Below are 17,613 nucleotides of genomic sequence, written 5' to 3'. Positions count from 1 at the left end.
TGTTATCTCAGTTTGAAGTCTGAATACCAGCGTTTATATCTTTCAGTTTCAGTGGAAGAATAAAGATGAGTTCAAAGAGGCCTGAGGGAACGTAATGTCATATTTGATTAGGCAATAAAACAAGTTTGGCTTTTGGCTGTCAGCGCTGTCTAGTCCTGTATGTCCCAGTGCTTAACTCTCCAACAGCTGCAGAGCGTAGAAAAATACCTCTACAGACTAATATTAATTAAAGTTAATATGATTTTCTGCAGAGATAGTTATCGGATGTATGAACGAGAACTAATGTGTGTCTAACAATGGACCACTGTGAAAATAGCACCCTTAATAATTAAGTTAGTTGGGTAATAACACAAAGATACTTGCATATGTTTATTTCGTAATATAATTTGCATTTTAGGGGGAAAAAAATGTTAAAAATTACAACATATATTCCATTTATCTGTGTCCTAATCTTAGTTTGTGTTATCCACTGCTAGCCTGGCGAGGCAGACGAGTAAAAGTTCACGAAAAGCCGCCAACAAAGGCCAAAACATCAAACATGTCGCTATAAGAGAGAGCGTGCGGCTGGCGGCTCGGAAATGCCTCAGCACCAGTAAAGCCAGCCTCATGACTCATTAGCCCGGCCTATTGTCTCTCAATCCTCTCTGCACTATTAACCTCTCCTCACACTCTATCTCCCCTCACCATCTCCCCTCCAGTTCAACATCCCTTTTCTGGATTGATCCATTTAACGTCCGCTATCAGTCTGCTCTGTAAGTGCGAGTTCTGAAGAATAACTAACTGTATCCCCCCCCCAAAATGGTGTTGAAATCATGATTTCACAAGGATGTTTCAATGAACATCTTCAGCTGTTAGTACAGCATGTAAACATTCCTGCTTCCTGGCACGCACACACAAATCCCTTCTACTGTGCACCAGCACCAGGCCATGCCATGCCAAGGGATGGAAGCAACAAGTCAAAATACATCTTTGTAGCGTTGTCTCTTAATGGTTAACACGAAAGTCAGTTGCTCAGATCGATGTGCTGGGTTAAGAAATTTGGGGGAAAATAAATTAGCAGGGTTGTGGTCCTGGTGCGGCTGATGCATTGCAATTCTTGCTCTGTCATTGGTTAGTAGTTGCTAGTTTTGCTTCGTCATCATTGAGTCAATATTTAAACATAAATACCATATGTGTGTACACCATAGAACAGCACATCATGACGTAAGCGGCTTTGGTAGAGGTCTGTTTAACAGAAACAACGTAGATGTCAGTCGGGGAAAGGTACTAGACTTTTCATTCAAACCCTTTCTTAAACATCTTCTCTAAATGAAAGAAATCTTAATGGATCCATAAGTGGTTTTATACAGTAGTGAAGTAGTAGTGAAGAAGGTTTTTGCTCATAATCATTATATTAGTACAAAAACAGTATCATCAGCATAGAGTCTTTTCAGCTAAAACCAGGCCACGGACTTGAGATCCAGACTCACATAATGTATTGGGAAGGGTCGCGGAGGGGCTGGAGCCTATCCCAGCTGTCATCAGGCAAGAGGCGGGTTACACCCTGGACAGGTCGCCAGTCTATCGCAGGGCTAACACAGAGACAGACAATCATTCACACTCAGATGCACACCAATTATATTATCTACAATTTATCTATCAATAAATATTGCATACATACATTGAGAAAGAAGAAGCGATAAACCAATTACCTGTGTATTTTCTCCTGCCATCTTATCTCATTACAGTATGAAAGGACTGGCTGAGTCATTCCTCTTTAGTGAGCAGGGTCTCAAGTGTACCACATATTTGATGCTCTGTATCTCTCCTTCATTCCTCCTCTTTTAATTTCTCCAACTGATTTTCTTTGAGCTCAAATGAGAAGAATACCCACGACTGCTTATGACTGGTCCACAGAAATTGCTTTTTGAAAAGAGTCACCAGTTTAAAATGGTTGCGCATGGAATTATTTTTACTACTTTTATTATTTTATTACTCGTCGTTTGTGCTGAACCATTCGTGTAAAGCACTTAAACTCGTATTTTTCCATTCATCCATTATATCTAGTCCCTGCGGATTTTTCTGAATAAACCAGAGTTGCTCCTTCCAGTAACTCAGAAGCATCACTTGCTGTGCCACGGACTTGAGATCCAGACTCACATAATGTATTGGGAAGGGTCGCGGAGGGGCTGGAGCCTATCCCAGCTGTCATCAGGCAAGAGGCGGGTTACACCCTGGACAGGTCGCCAGTCTATCGCAGGGCTAACACAGAGACAGACAATCATTCACACTCAGATGCACACCAATTAACCTAACCTAGCATGTCTTGGGAAGCCGGCGTACCCAGAGAGAACCCACGCAGACACGGGGAAAACATGCAAACTCCACACAGAAAGGCCCCAGTCGGCCCATGGATTCAAACCCGGAACCTTCTTGCATCAGTGATAACCACCACGCCACTGTGCCGCCCAACTTGATTACAGGGAATTGTTTTTTTGTAAAGGGGTAGAATAGAACGACAATTACCTGAAGCTCAATACTGCACTGTAGGAGGAACGCTCCTGTTAGACCTTTGGATGAAACTTTATCAGAAGCAGAACAGTTCATTTGGCTAAATTAGAAAAATTTCCTTTTAGTCTCGAGATTTTCCATCACAGGAATGTATGGACGTATTATACGTATGTAGCTTTCAGATGGACAACCCAAATACAAAACGATTCCAGCTACACCAGCATGAAGGGTGCACCTATTATATTGGGTTATACGGGGGTTTGGCTAAAGAAAAGACTGTTCTTTAATTATTCTATGAGCACAAAATGATGGCACAACATTTGTTAACATGGAATCCTCATGAAATGAAATTTAACATGTCAAAAAAGAAATTTGTATTTTTAAAATAATTTTAAAGGTAATTTCCTGGAAAATTATGTAAAGATCTTGATGACTCATCCTGCACTTTGGGGTGTTTACTAATTTTCATGCCACGCCCACCTACTGCATTGCTCCATCATAAGCAGCCCACATGTTTGGCAGTACCTGCCCAGGCCTTCGGAGCTGACGAATCAGAACAGACTGGGCTTTTTGAGATGGGGTAGCCCCTCTAACGCTGTCATCGCTGGATATAAAGTAAAAATGTGGAAGAAAATAGCTCTCTATTGGCCGTTATATGGGGAATTTAATAGACTTTATCTTTAAAATTGTCATCTAACAGAAACTGTAAGCCCTAAATCTATCTATCTATCTATGTATCTATCTATATTATCTACAATTTATCTATCAATAAATATTGCATACATACATTGAGAAAGAAGAAGCGATAAACCAATTACCTGTGTATTTTCTCCTGCCATCTTATCTCATTACAGTATGAAAGGACTGGCTGAGTCATTCCTCTTTAGTGAGCAGGGTCTCAAGTGTACCACATATTTGATGCTCTGTATCTCTCCTTCATTCCTCCTCTTTTAATTTCTCCAACTGATTTTCTTTGAGCTCAAATGAGAAGAATACCCACGACTGCTTATGACTGGTCCACAGAAATTGCTTTTTGAAAAGAGTCACCAGTTTAAAATGGTTGCGCATGGAATTATTTTTACTACTTTTATTATTTTATTACTCGTCGTTTGTGCTGAACCATTCATGTAAAGCACTTAAACTCGTATTTTTCCGTTCATCCATTATATCTAGTCCCTGCGGATTTTTCTGAATAAACCAGAGTTGCTCCTTCCAGTAACTCAGAAGCATCACTTGCTGTGCACCATTTTTTTTTTCTTTCCCTCGAGGAATAACTCTTTAGATATAAGCTATTCCGATTGACAGAACCATGTAGCTTTGTGATAAAACTCAAATAAAGTACATCAATATGAATGACTGAGCATGACTAAGAGCTAAGAGCAGTCGAATATCTTGGATATCAAGTTTTATCTCCTTTCCCCCCATCCGGACTAACTGTTTACCACAACTTCCATATTCTTACGACATGAAGTCGCCTCCGTGGTGGTGTGAGTTGTGACACCCAGCAGACCTTTAATCATTGATTGGCTTGATGAATTATTCAGACGGCCGCCACTGTCGCAGGGACAATGTCACACACACACACATACACACACGTAATACCCCACTTCCAGCCCACATGGACGCCGTTCTCTTGGGGGCCTTTCATACTTTTCTTTGTTGTGTAAAAGCAAGTGGTGAGATCACATGGGCGTTATTCATACGCCACGCTGTGAAAAAGGAGACAAGTGTTCCATGTGTTGGTGTGAATACAAATAAAAGTGTGCATTTGTGTGGTAATAATAATTACTGATATTAGATATAGCCACGTTTTCCTGTCATTAAGCCTCCCTGGCTTGGGTCAAGTTTCAGTAGGGTTGTAGGACAGGACTCCCAACAACGGCAGCAAAAGAGTTTGTTTTTACAGCTATATAATATAAATCTATTGGAGTTAACATCTGTTTATTCTTATACAGACTTCAAGAGGAGCTTTTTGCCAACTTAATAGAAGAATTTAGATCCACCCAGGAGTTTGTTTTGAACTCATGAATAATTCAGTTCACAGCTCGGTGTCACACCTGTCCAGCCCTGTACTTGTAGTCAAATTAGATTCCCAGTTGCAGGGGTGACAGAGTTAAAGTGTTTCAGGCTAAATCATCTCCAGAACCTACTCACAACACAGCCTCTGTTTTCGTAGAGCTAGTTTACTAGGAATAGATATATAAACAGCGGGTAGCATCTGCAACAAGCTTCAAAACAAGCCTCTGTAAAGGAACATAATAAGGAAGAATACTGAGTCCATCAGCGCAGCACACTAGTTCAGACATGGGAATTATACAGCAGCTCTCATAAAGTTTTTACTGTGTTTAATAGTTTTTTTAGTGCTTACTAAATATTTCAAGAATATTTCCTTAGGCATTAATAACAAATTTGGGGCTTCCTCTAAAAATCCTTCTCGCAATTGTTTATCCTTTCCACTTATCAATAATCTAAGAAGCATATAAGGAAGGAAGGATGGATGTTAGTAATCTATTATTAACTATACTTGCCTATGCTATTGCCTGTGAAGGTTCTCAGTCAAAACGTCTTCTCAAAAAACCCTACAAGTCCAGTTTCCGTTTTTAAACCTTTTTTGGATATCTGCAGATATTAATACAGATTAGTGTAAAAATACTGTATACACCGATCAGGCATAACATTATGACCACCTTCCTAATATTGTCTAGGTTTCTCTTGTGCCTCCAGAACCATTCTGACTCATCAGAGAATGGACATGGGCCTTCTGAGGGTGTCCTGTGGTGTCTGGTAACAGAATGTTGTTAGTGGGGGCCTTTGGGTCCTATGGGTTGAGGGGAGGGGTCTCTGTGGATCATCGCACAGATACTTGATCAGTTTGGGATCTAGTGAATTTGGGGGTCAGGTCAACACCTTGTGCTGGTCTTCATGTTTTTTGAGTTGTTCCTAAACTGTTTTCTTTGGCTGCATCCTGCTGCCATCAAGGAGTGTCATTGCTATGGGGTGGGGGTGCCTGGTTTGGTCTAGGTGGGTGCTACATGTCTAAGTAACATCCACATGCATGCCAGGTCCAAAGGTTTCCCAAAGAACATTGAATAGTCACAAGATGGTCAATGTTATTTACGTCTTCTGTCAGTGGTTTTAATGTTGAGGCTGATCGGTGTATGTCAGTGCATACAGAACTACAAAATGAACAGATGTTTGAAGAATATTTCCATACCATGGTTTAAAAATCTTTAAAGCATCGGTAAATCATTTACAAGCAATTAATAAAACAACCAGATACACACCTTAAAAGGTGACTCCGAACAATCAAACACATATTTTAACATCTAACGAATCTGCTCTGTCTAATAGTTATATGTAGCAATTTAATGGGTGTAAATATTAAGGCCGCGAGGAGGAAGACGGAAAACTCAAGATGGAGTTTACACAAATTTTTCAAGGGTTGAACAAAAACGCAAAAGAAATTCAAATCACAGACAGCCTTGCTGCCGAAGAACCAAATAGTAATGACAACAACCAAGTTCCTTTTAGCAACAATCTTAAACTCTGAGTCCCGAAGTATACTTAAGGAGCAGGACCATTTACACACATTTTCATTTTTGCAAACCTAGCCTCTCAGACTTGCAAACTTTCCATTTCCTGAATACGATTTACGATTTACGAATGAACTTTTATTAGTTCATTGTCGTAGTTAAACTCAGCTTCCACTGTAAAATTAATAATCTATTAAAAATGAGATGGTCAATTTGATCTGTGTTACTGTATAGTAATCGGCAGTCTAGGCTTCTGCGTTAATTTGACGCCGCTTCGGTGACAGCGCAGACCCTACACAGACCATCGCGCCGTAGCTGATGTGCACAAGAGCTGTGATTGGTCCGCTTGGTAGTAGCGTGTTTCCGCTTTAGTATTTCCAGCTACTTCTCCATCTCAGCAGTTTTCAAATAGATTGTTTTGGATCAATAAACATGGAACACGTCGAGGAAAGTTTAACTGAGGAGGTTTGGAGATAAAAACATCTTTATGACTCATCTTCGGCGAAAGTTTCAGTCGCAGTTGTTGAAAGTGAAGCAGGAAGTGGAAACAAATATTAACCCAACTGGCGAAGGCTAGGCTACGTAGGTTACGCAGTCTATGTCTCGCAGTACCTTAAAATAGCCTTATGTGTATCTTTTTATATTCTATTTGTAAGATTTTTTATATATTAGGCATTTGGGTGGACGGCAAAAGAAGAATTTCATTGTACAGTGAAACATGTTTCTAAACTGTGCATCTTAACAATGATGAAACCCTAAGTTGCATATTTTTAATGGCTTCTTCAGAAAGCAGGAATTCTACTGCGTATGTTAGATACTATCATATTTATACTAACATTTTGGTTTAAACGCTTTAAGTACTTTGTGGCTGTAACTGTAATATATTACTGGGTGACTAGATTACCCCGAGCCTTTCTCAGTTCATCACACTTGTACCCTGCTTATGCAAATCATCCGTTCTTGTCAGCATTTGACTTTCATGAAGCTGTTGTTGCTCTTGTCCGTGGGTGCATTTTCCTCATCTGCCTTAGTGTTTACACACAGCTTTAGCCAGGAAAAGCTATTTATGGCTAGCGAGAGCACACACACATTTGTTTTTCGTCTTTACCAGTAAAACTAAAACACAAATCAGTTTATTTTGTGTCTGACAACAGCAATAAAGACGTCGTTAAGCAATAAGCAACATATTTCTACAACAGTAATCCAAATGGATAGGGGTTTAGTTGACGGACCTGATGAGTATTTAATGGTTTAAGAGAAAGAAATAAAAATTCTTTCATCACTACAAAGCTCAGGCTGGGGTTTTTATGATTCCCGGTTTTTGTTTGTTTGACTCTGGATTTAACTGGATCTATTACAGCTTATCTCAGGTTTATCATAATGGGTATGAGCTGAAGGGAGCACACCGTTCCTTTTCAACTCAAAGAAATAACACCTGAAAGCGATGACCAGTAGTAAATGACTCATAACTGTTTTTTTGAATAAAGCTACTTAAGCTGTAACCGCACTGTGTAAACATACAGATGTCAAAACAGAAAAAAATACATATATATATATGTATATATATATATATATATATAGATATATATATATATATATAGAGAGAGAGAGAGAGAGAGAGAGAGAGAGCAGATTTTATGTAGTAACATCAAATCAATTGATTTTTATTATTATTTATTTATTTTAAAGGCCAAAGGAGCATTTTAGTAACATTATGTCCTTAATGATTTGCAAAAGAGGAAGGAAAAGGGAAAAGGCAGAAAAAAGGCTGTAAATCAGCTGAGATGTCCTTCCTGCACTTATTTTTCTGCCCTACCTCTCCTAGGAAGCTCGTTGCTTTTTAGAAACACCATAGAAGGCAGCTCGGTCAGCGTAGATTGAGGCAGGCCTCTATTTAGCTGTTTGGTATCTGTCATTTTCACTAATCACATGTAGCTCATCAATTAGTTAGATAAATGGATCCTCCGTTCCTGTCTGCTGTTTCACTGATTCACGTCCAGAGGCTGTCACCATAGAGACCAAACAATGGAAATTCTTTTGACAACAATCCCACGAAGGAACCGTTCCTTTAATATCTTCGACCCAGATGAAGCGTATTTGTGGCTGTTTTCTCTTTGCTTTATTAACGCACTTGTCCTCCGCGTGGACAGTCAGGTCGGGGGTTTAATTGAATACGTGAAACAGGATAGCAGAAATTCGTGTTTGCTCTGCTGTGATGCAAAGTCTCATCCCTTTATGAGCCTCGCATGACCTTCTTAACATGACGGGAGTGATAGACCACAGAGCCAACCTTATTTCATGTGCAAATCAGGTTGTATCCCAGAATTACAGCACCGCTGTCCCTGCTGCCAGTAGCTACCAAACCCAGATGAAGTGTATTTGTGGCTGTTTTCTCTTTGCCTTATTGACGCACTTGTCCTCCGTGTGGACAGTCTGGTCGGGGGTTTAATTGAATACGTAAAACAGGATAGCATAAATTCCTGTTTGCTCTGCTGTGATGCAAAGTCTCATCCCTTTATGAGCCTTGTATGACCTGCTTAACATGATGGGAGTGACAGACCACAGAGCCAACCTTATTTCATGTGCAAATCAGGTTGTATCCCAGAATTACAGCACCGCTGTCCCTGCCACCAGTGGCTACCAAACTCAGAGTGTCCTCAGAGAGTGTCTGATCTAACTAACCGCATATCTAGGACAAACCACACTCTCCTCTCCTCTCTGTTTAACCTTTCAGAAGGACACCTGATGCCACATGATGGCACCTGTTTGCTGGGAATAGCTTCCACCCACTGTGTGTGTCGAGAAGAGAGCTACATGAGAAGCCCCAGCCAGGCCCCTATGTACATGAACTAATCCCGAACACAATGACTGTTGAATACACTGATGCATGTGAGACAGACTGGGTCTCAGTACCATCTGGTCTGCGAGGCAAAAGAGAGTCAACGCTGTTTCTTCAGTCTGCACTCATTTGTCAGAAACATCTGACAAATTGAAAGCTTGCCGCTGAAATTTTGCACACTTAAAATTGGCCAAGAGTCCCGGACAGGTTTATCTTTTCAGCATCTTCAACTTCAGGATATTATGTCTGCAAAAAGCCTTTGTATTAGTAAATCTAAACATGATCTCCGTGCAGCTACCTTCAGACTCAAAGGCAAATAATGCAAATGTTTAGTCTGTGTCACAGAGACAGAAATTAGCACTGATACTGGTCGTTTTGTCATCGAACTTTCCTTAACCTTACTGAGGTGCTGTGGCACTGTGTGATATCCAGAGCTAGTGACGTCCCTCAAAGAGGAAGCAGAATAAATTCCATAATGACAATTTGGAAAGCAGAGGCCAGCTGGAAATTTTGCTGGCAGAAGAGCTGCTGATTTTGCTGTTGCTGGAGAACCTGATGATGTATGGCTCCCACAAGCCTGTCTTATCTAATATTTGAGCACCAATAAACATATTTTACAGGGATAACCACTTCACCTCTAGCATGTGAGGACACCTGGGTATTTCTATTTGCTGTTAAAAACCTTTTCAAAACCGATCAAGTTGAGTGCAAAATAAATAATCCATCCACGTTAGCTGAATACATTTGATATAACTTGATACGTACTTAAAATAGGTTTTGTGGCTTTAAATAGTTCTTCATGACCTTGTGTTTGTATAAAACTGCAAGTACACGAAGTTCTGTTCAAGCTGAAGCATCAGCCAAACGTCATGAGGACGACACTGCAGGTGGGTCGCTGCCTCTGTTTAGAAGCAACCGAGGCTAACGGCTTAGCAAGAAAAAAGCAGGTGACTTAATGTAGGATATGCAAAAATAAATAAATAAATAATTTCGCACCCACCTCTGCCATTTCTGAAAATGTCAGCAAAAACGTCACTAACTCATAATCTCGGACCTTTCATGATATTTCTTCACACATGGTTGTGAATATCGCAAGAAGGGGCTACTCGAGTGGACGTTTCCTGGGAAATCAATAAATACGACCCCAAAATGAAGGCGTGGCGTTAGATAAATAGATTAATAAATTTGCAAGCCCGTGTGGCTAGCTTAACGGTTAGCTTAGCTTAGCCTAGGTGTTACCAGGCGTTATGCTAGCAAAAGCTAACAAACTGATGCACCCTAAAAAGTTTATTTAATTAAAAGTTTCACACGAATACTAGTTTGAATCATAATAATTAACACAATCACAGCATGCCATGTATGTGTGCTTGGTGGTTTCCCAGTGTTGACCATGTGCCTCATTTCGTATTGTCCGCATTTTCTTTCACACGCGCAGCTTTTGTGTGAATGTTTTTCTACCCAGTTCACATTTCAGTTTTGAATCACAGGTCATATTTACATCAAGATATGTCCACCATTGTGGTTTTTATTGGCGTAAATACTGTCGTGCAGAAAATAGTTCTCCTTTTACTTTACAGTCACCACTGGATATCAGATCGGGCCCTTACAACAATATCTCCCACCCAGTGCAAACAGGAAATACGATAAGTGAAATTAAGCAGAAAGGATAGAAAACTATTTAAACCTCGTTTAAATGTTTGTGTGTTTTTTTAAACGAAGCGTGGAGGCTGAACCTATTCAATGGGAAAATCTGCTGAGGACATGTTTATGCTTCTATAAACCTACAAAATAACACACCAGTGTGTCTCATTATATCATACACCCAACTACTGTGTTAAACTGTGCCTCTCAGATGGACCGAGGAGCCTTTTTCCTTGATGATATCTCATTAGCAGGCTGTCAGCTCGGCTCACAAGCCCCTCCACACCTCCTCCGAGCCCTCTCTTCTTCCTACACTCCACCAGCAGGCACTGACATTTGTATAATGAATGTGGTTCATTTGCAGACGGCTGCCCAATTAGGTGTGAGACACTGAGAGCCGTGGAGAAAGTTCACTCAAATTTGTGTCAAGTGCAGTGTTCTCGGGCGAAAGCTGTGCCGATTACATTTAATCTCTGCAAAAGTAAAGTATGTATTAAAGATAACCAGTTAATCTGTAAACCAGGGTACTTAAATGTGCGTGCAACATGGCGCCGATCAGAGCATCCAGCATGTAGTGATCAAAGCTGTCTGCTTCTATTTTTAAACTGTGGCTTTGGATATTGATATATAACATATTAATGAGCATTTCTTACATTCAAGCACTCATAGAACCCTTAGAAGCACCAGGTGAATCTCTTTTACTGTAGTTTAAAACTGTACAAAACTTCTAAATTTAGTGTCTAAAGCGATATGTCGGCACTTGGGGAGCGATACGAATGAGTAGCTTACAGCAACTAGCAGAGCGGAAGACAAACCTTGGCGCTGAAGAATGGTCTCAGGTGGCAGTGGTCTGCTTGGTATCCTTTGCTGAGTCATGCTGATCTACAGGTTATTCATTCTAGGCGATCATGTTGTTAAATTATTTGTGTTTTGACGTTCAGATGAAATGAAGATGTAAAACAACTTTGTGTAATAGTAGTTGAAGGATGTTATGATGAGACGGCGCTTGTCACTTTAAAAAAAAAAAAAAGAAAAGAATTACTGTATTGATCCCACAAGGGGAAATTATCTCTCTGCTTTTTGACCCATCCAGTCGTTCACAGTGGTGAACAGTCGGGGCAGTGGGCTGCAGCCTCTCAGGGCCGCGCCCGGGGAGCAATTTGGGGGTTAGATGCTTGCTCAGGGCACCTCAGCCATGGACATGGCGGGAGTTGAGCCTCCCAAGCTGCACCTCTAACCCTCCCCCCCCCCCCCCCCCCCCCCCCCTTGTTAGCCTGGAAGCACACCTGAACTTCCAGATTTTTTTGTGGGGGAAAGTTAGTCTGGAGTTGGTCCGTTGGGAAATGATTATGTTCCAGCAAAGATCTGCCAATCCAAGCAAATCATTTGGGCAGGGATAGAAGAGTAATAGTGACAGTCATACACGTCATCTGAGCGCGATGGAGTTGAGTTTGATAACAACAAAATGGCTCAGGTTGGTCGTATGACTATCTAGTTGCGTGCAAAGGTATTTTTTTCCCAGTATCATTTGAAACACGCCCCATAATAAAATCCATTCTTAGAAGAATTAAGTGTGGCTACGCCGGGTCATCATATTAATGTAGTTTTTGTATCCATAACATGACACACACTTGTACTCTAAACTTAGGTTGTAAACACCAAAGAAATGCTCTCTCTGTTTGTGAGCAAACAAAGATTAGTTGTGTTTAGCGTCAGTCGACTAGGTAACGGCCTTGAATTAGAGATGGGGGATGTGCAGGCGGCAGGAATTTAATGAGAAAGACTCGGACGCTGCCAAGGAGAAGTTATTGGCATTTGCCAAGTTTGTGCTGCATTGTGCATCCTAAAAGGGAACAATAGCAGAATGTTGCAGATGCAGATGCAGATGTTTTAGTAATCATTCATGATCTAAATGTAAAACAACTCACTGTGAGACATGTGTTAGGACCATTTTAAGGATCAGACAGTGAGATTTAAAAATTTGACTTTTTGGTAAGAATTAAAATCATCTTAGTTGATGAATTACATGTTGGTTATTGTTAATGTTTAGCATTCGGGGGTCTAATTCGTAAAAACTGACACAAAATGAGACTGAAACTATAATTTTAATAAATTTATGATTTACATTTTGTGCTTTTTATGAACTTTCTCAACAAGAGAACCCGACTTAATGTCATTCTAATTCAGAGTGGGATTAATACTGTCAAAAAAGTTGAAGAACTTGCTCAAAGTATAACATTTTTCCTTTGAATATTTAAATATATTTAAAGATTTTTATGTATCTTGAGCGCTCGAAATTGAATTTGACACATGTAAATATAAAAGAAAGAACAAAGAACCGTCTTGTAATACACACACACACGAAGGCCATTCTGTACTTTTTCTATCAACACCTTCAGTCAGTCGGCAGCTGTAAACGTCGTAGTATGTGGGTGTGCCGGCCAGAGCGTTGAATTGACAGCAATAACTCTGACTTCAGCGTGTATAGTAAAATTCGCTCTAATCCCCAGAATAAACAGGCTCAACGGGGCATTATACTTCCACTGGCATCCTGTCCTGTCCAGTGCGGAGGAAGCTTGCAGATAAGATGCTATCTGTGAGATGAACAGCAGACACTGTGTTTCCTGTGTGACTGCTTTAGACTGGCCATAATGTGAGCGTGTCCAACAACACAAGAATATGTCAATAGAGAATGTCATATCATGTTGTTTCACCTGAAAGTGACGTAGCCATAATTTAACTCCAAAGTGTCCAAAACTGTTTTTGTTTATCAAAAAAAATCTCATTCATTTTAAAAAGCCCACCTTTTTACTATTATCCAAATTCTACATTTGCCTGCCATGCTCCATGCCTCTCTTCAGGAAGAGTATCTCAATACGTGTTTATTTCCTAAGCATAAATAATTTATCCACTTACATCCCGGTAGCTATGAAGAAAACAGCTATGTCAAACTGATTCTGAATGGGACAGCTACGTGCCTCTGCAAGAAATAAACACAGCTCACACTTTTATTAATAGCCTAAGGCTGCACACGTTGGCTGGTTAAAAAGCTGGGATAAATTACACGCTTGAGCCATGCCTCCTCTTTCCAGTTCAGAAAGAAATAAAGCATATTCCCACTGTATTTTCAGTATTCTCTATCAAATATGTGTATCGGTACCAACGTAAGGAACTAACAAAACTGTCTAAAAATCTTAAACTCTTGTCACAGGCATTGAATGTATGAGCTAAATGTGACAGATAAAGGCTCATTTAAGGTACTGCGGGACATAGATGCCGAAACTTACGCACGTAGACTACGCCGGTGCGAGCCAGTTATACTTAAGCCTCGTCAGTCTGGCTCGCTCTGTAAAAACGCCACCCAAACGCTAGTCGGCGCCGCGTCTATTTTGAGAGTCGGGTTGATTTTTGTTTCTACTTCCTACTTCACTTTGAACAATGTCGACTGAAACTTTTGCTGAAATTTCACCGAAATTTACAAATGTTTGTGTCTCCGAGCCTCCTCAGTTACCCTTTTGATGCAAAGCAATCAATTCGAAAATTGCGTAGTTGGAGAAGCAGCCGGAAGAACTAAAGCGGAAACATGCTACTACCAAGCGGAACCAATCACAGCTCTTGTGGTCTGACTTGTCGCTACACGTAGTTACATTTCTGGGGAGGTGCACGTCAACTACCGCGCTAGGGTCTGCGTAGGGTCTGTGCTGTCGCCATAGCTTCTGCATCAGTTTCACGCAGACCTCTAAATTGCCGATCACTCTGCAAACAGACTACCTTTATCTGTAGTTGCACCATAGGAGCCAGAAAACACTGCTAGCACAGCTAACATTCCTTAAATAATGAGGTTGAGTTAAGGGTAAAGTATACATCAACGTGCCTTTTTGACTGATTCAATATTGAACTCTTTTGTATTCATTACTAGTGTATGTTCATGCTGATGCAAATCTTGTAGCTACTATCTCTGTACTATGAGTATGGTGTCGTAAAACCATATTATAAATTCATCCCACAGGCCTACGAGTGAACTACAAACGCATATTCTTCCGTGTCCTCAACAGTATGATTCAGATGTGTTGCTCCTGCCTGTTGTCCATCCCCTGCTATGAACACATGTTCCCTCAAATGCCTCTGAGGGCTACACAAACAAGAAATCCCAGTCCCATGGCACATAATTTGGTCCCCGTAGTGACCACAAAAAAAAAAATCCCCTGTGTCACCTTGTGGTCAAGCTCATTAAACGCATATACTTCTTTAAACAGGCAATAAAATTTTTTTATTTTTTTTTATTCCAGGCGTGGTATAGAATTAATTTCACTTAGATTTAATGTGAAATTAAAATGGATGGTAAAGAAGGATAATGAAATCTTACCTTTTGGGAAGGAATTTTCTTTCCTGGAAGACTGTTTTCACTGTTCTCACACGGGTCATGGGTAATAATCCAGTCACCTGAGTTGTTGTCTCTTCAACTCAGCCTGGTGATGATAGCGTGTGCCAGATCTTTAGGTAAGGACAGCCCTGTAACATACATAATGTCATGTCTTTAGAGAGTTTTATGGAGAGACTGTGAAATGCTCATGTATGTATATATATATATATATATATATATATACATACTCCCTGAAATAAGGAGAGTTATACTGGCATTCAAGGTTGGCCCCCTGTCTTTGGTCCTGTCTATTGATATTATAAACAGGATCTCAAGTCATAGCCAGGGTGAGGAGGTTGTGTAGTATGGGATCCTCAGAAGTTCCTGTCCTGTCTATTGATATTATAAACAGGATCTCAAGTCATAGCCAGGGTGAGGAGGTTGTGTAGTATGGGATCCTCAGAAGTTCCTGTCCTGTCTATTGATGTTATAAACAGGATCTCAAGTCATAGCCAGGGTGAGGAGGTTGTGTAGTATGGGATCCTCAGAATTACGTCTATGCTTTTTATGCATGATGTGGTCTTGTTGACTTCATCAGACCTTAAACCTGAAGCACGCACTGGGACGGTTTGCTCCCAAGTGTGATGCAGCACCTCTGATCTGAGGCCATGGCGCTCAGCCATAAAATGGTGGACTGCTCTTTCCAAGTTTTCCAAGATTCAAATGCTACCCCCAAGCAAAGCAGTTTAAGCATGCTATGGTGTTGTTGAACTGAACTGTACCATCATAATTAAGTGTGAGTTTACGTGTAAAGTAAAGCTTTCAATTGACAGTTGATCCACGTTGCAACCCTCAACTGGTCGTGAACTTCTGGTAGGGGCCGATAGAATGGAATACAAGGATCTGAAATTAATTTCCCCCCTAGGGTGGCTGGTCTCAGCCTCAGAGGGTGAGGAGCTCGGACATCCAAAGGGAGATTGGAGTAGAGCTGCTGCTCCTTCTAGTTGAGGTGGTATCTGGTGAGGATCCCTCCTGGGCGCCTCCCCTTAGTACCTCTACCTAGACCCAGAATCCAAGGGAGTAATTATAATGTATATCTTTTCTAGCCTGGGAACACCTTGGGATTACTCATGAAGAACCAGAATGCGTTGCTAGAGAGAGGGACGGATGCAGGAAGGTTTGCACTAACATGTTTCATTTATCTCTTTGCATGTAGATTGTCCCAAAGGTTTCTATCATACCTTTACCTTCCCATCCATCACAGTTAATATCTGCTATAGTGTCTGACCTATTCAAGAATCCCAGACCCCAGCTAGCAAAAGGTTGTTGTGCAAGGTCCTCTTTTCCTTCTCGGCTCAGAAGAAATTGTTCTGTCACATAATAAACAAGTAGTCTGTGATCATTATCCAAGCAGTGAGTGGCCATTTATGCCCAATCTCACTGCGGGTACACCCTTTAGCCATGATGTGCCAAGCAGCTGGAGATTTGCCTGGTAGCTGGTGCGTTTGACAAGAACTCAAAAGGAGAAGGATGATTGGTGGAAGAAAAAAAAATAAGTGAACGCATGAGAGAACAGGCCAATAAAAACGTCAGATAGGTGGACCGGAGAGAGGATCAGAGTCTCCTTAGTCAAAAAGTGGCAGCCCTGTCTGCATCGTCACTACAAGAAATTAGACCAAAGACATCATTTTTAGAGCCACCGTGTGATTTGGGCCACGGGTCCCAGGATAGATTAAAGGCCTAGAAAAGCTATACGCATGGACTTTCTGTGTAAGAATGACCCTCGTGAAAACACCAATTTAAGGTCGATGGCTGCTCTCAAAGTCTCAGCTCACAGTAGGTAACTGATCATCAGTTTCAATGGTGGCTATTTTTGTCAGGATGCAGCATGGAAGATGACACCCTCAGCACACAAAATTGAAGGTTTTTTTTTTTTTTTTGAGCAGCAGTCAGGGGTATAATTCATTAGACAGACCCTTTGTAATGAGCCAGCATAGACAAAGCACCCAATTTCTAGCGTGTCCTCTTTCCCCTGGGAGCTGCGATCATAATGACAGTGCTGTTTGTTGCCTGGTTTCATACTGAATCATGATGGCACAGCCACAGGCCCTCGTTCCTTCTCTTCTCACCTCTCTCCCTCGCTTCCTGCAAAAAGAAAACATCAGTTCCTCTCGCAGCTTATGTCACCGGCATGAGACGCCAGCGTGATTTGTTTTATTTATGTATTTCACCGGCCGATAATGGGAACAACATGAGGTGACTAAAATACTTTGTTGTCTCATTTTTCTGAGCCCTCCGGATGGGAAGCCATGTGCGTCGCTTGCAGCAGCAGAAACAGTGATATATATGGATAAACGAGAAACAAGACAGCTGGTTTGCTTTAAGCCCTCTTGCCGTTTAAATGGCAACCAGTGGAGTGACTCCTGGTTAAGAATTAAAAGGCATACACTGATGGGCTGTGGTTCATACATCGGTTTTTCTACTTTATGCCCACATTTCCCAAATGAATCTTTAAGACGTATAGACACTAATGCCATAATTATAAGGCCTCATATAAACATTAAAAGGAACCAGCTCATGTCTACTGCTCAAGCATAAACAGTTTACACCATCTGGGCATTGTCCATTAGCCTTAACTACACTGGTGTATATTCCACCCATTTGTCTGCAGCTGAAGAAGCACTCAGGGGTAATTTTAGTGTTGGGGGAAGCTTTTAAGCATATTGGGTTATAATTCTTTCATGTAC

The sequence above is a fragment of the Chelon labrosus genome (assembly GCF_963514085.1).
Source record: "Chelon labrosus genome assembly, chromosome: 14".
Classification (NCBI taxonomy): Eukaryota; Metazoa; Chordata; class Actinopteri; order Mugiliformes; family Mugilidae; genus Chelon; species Chelon labrosus.
Note: the sequence above shows the minus strand (reverse complement) of the source record.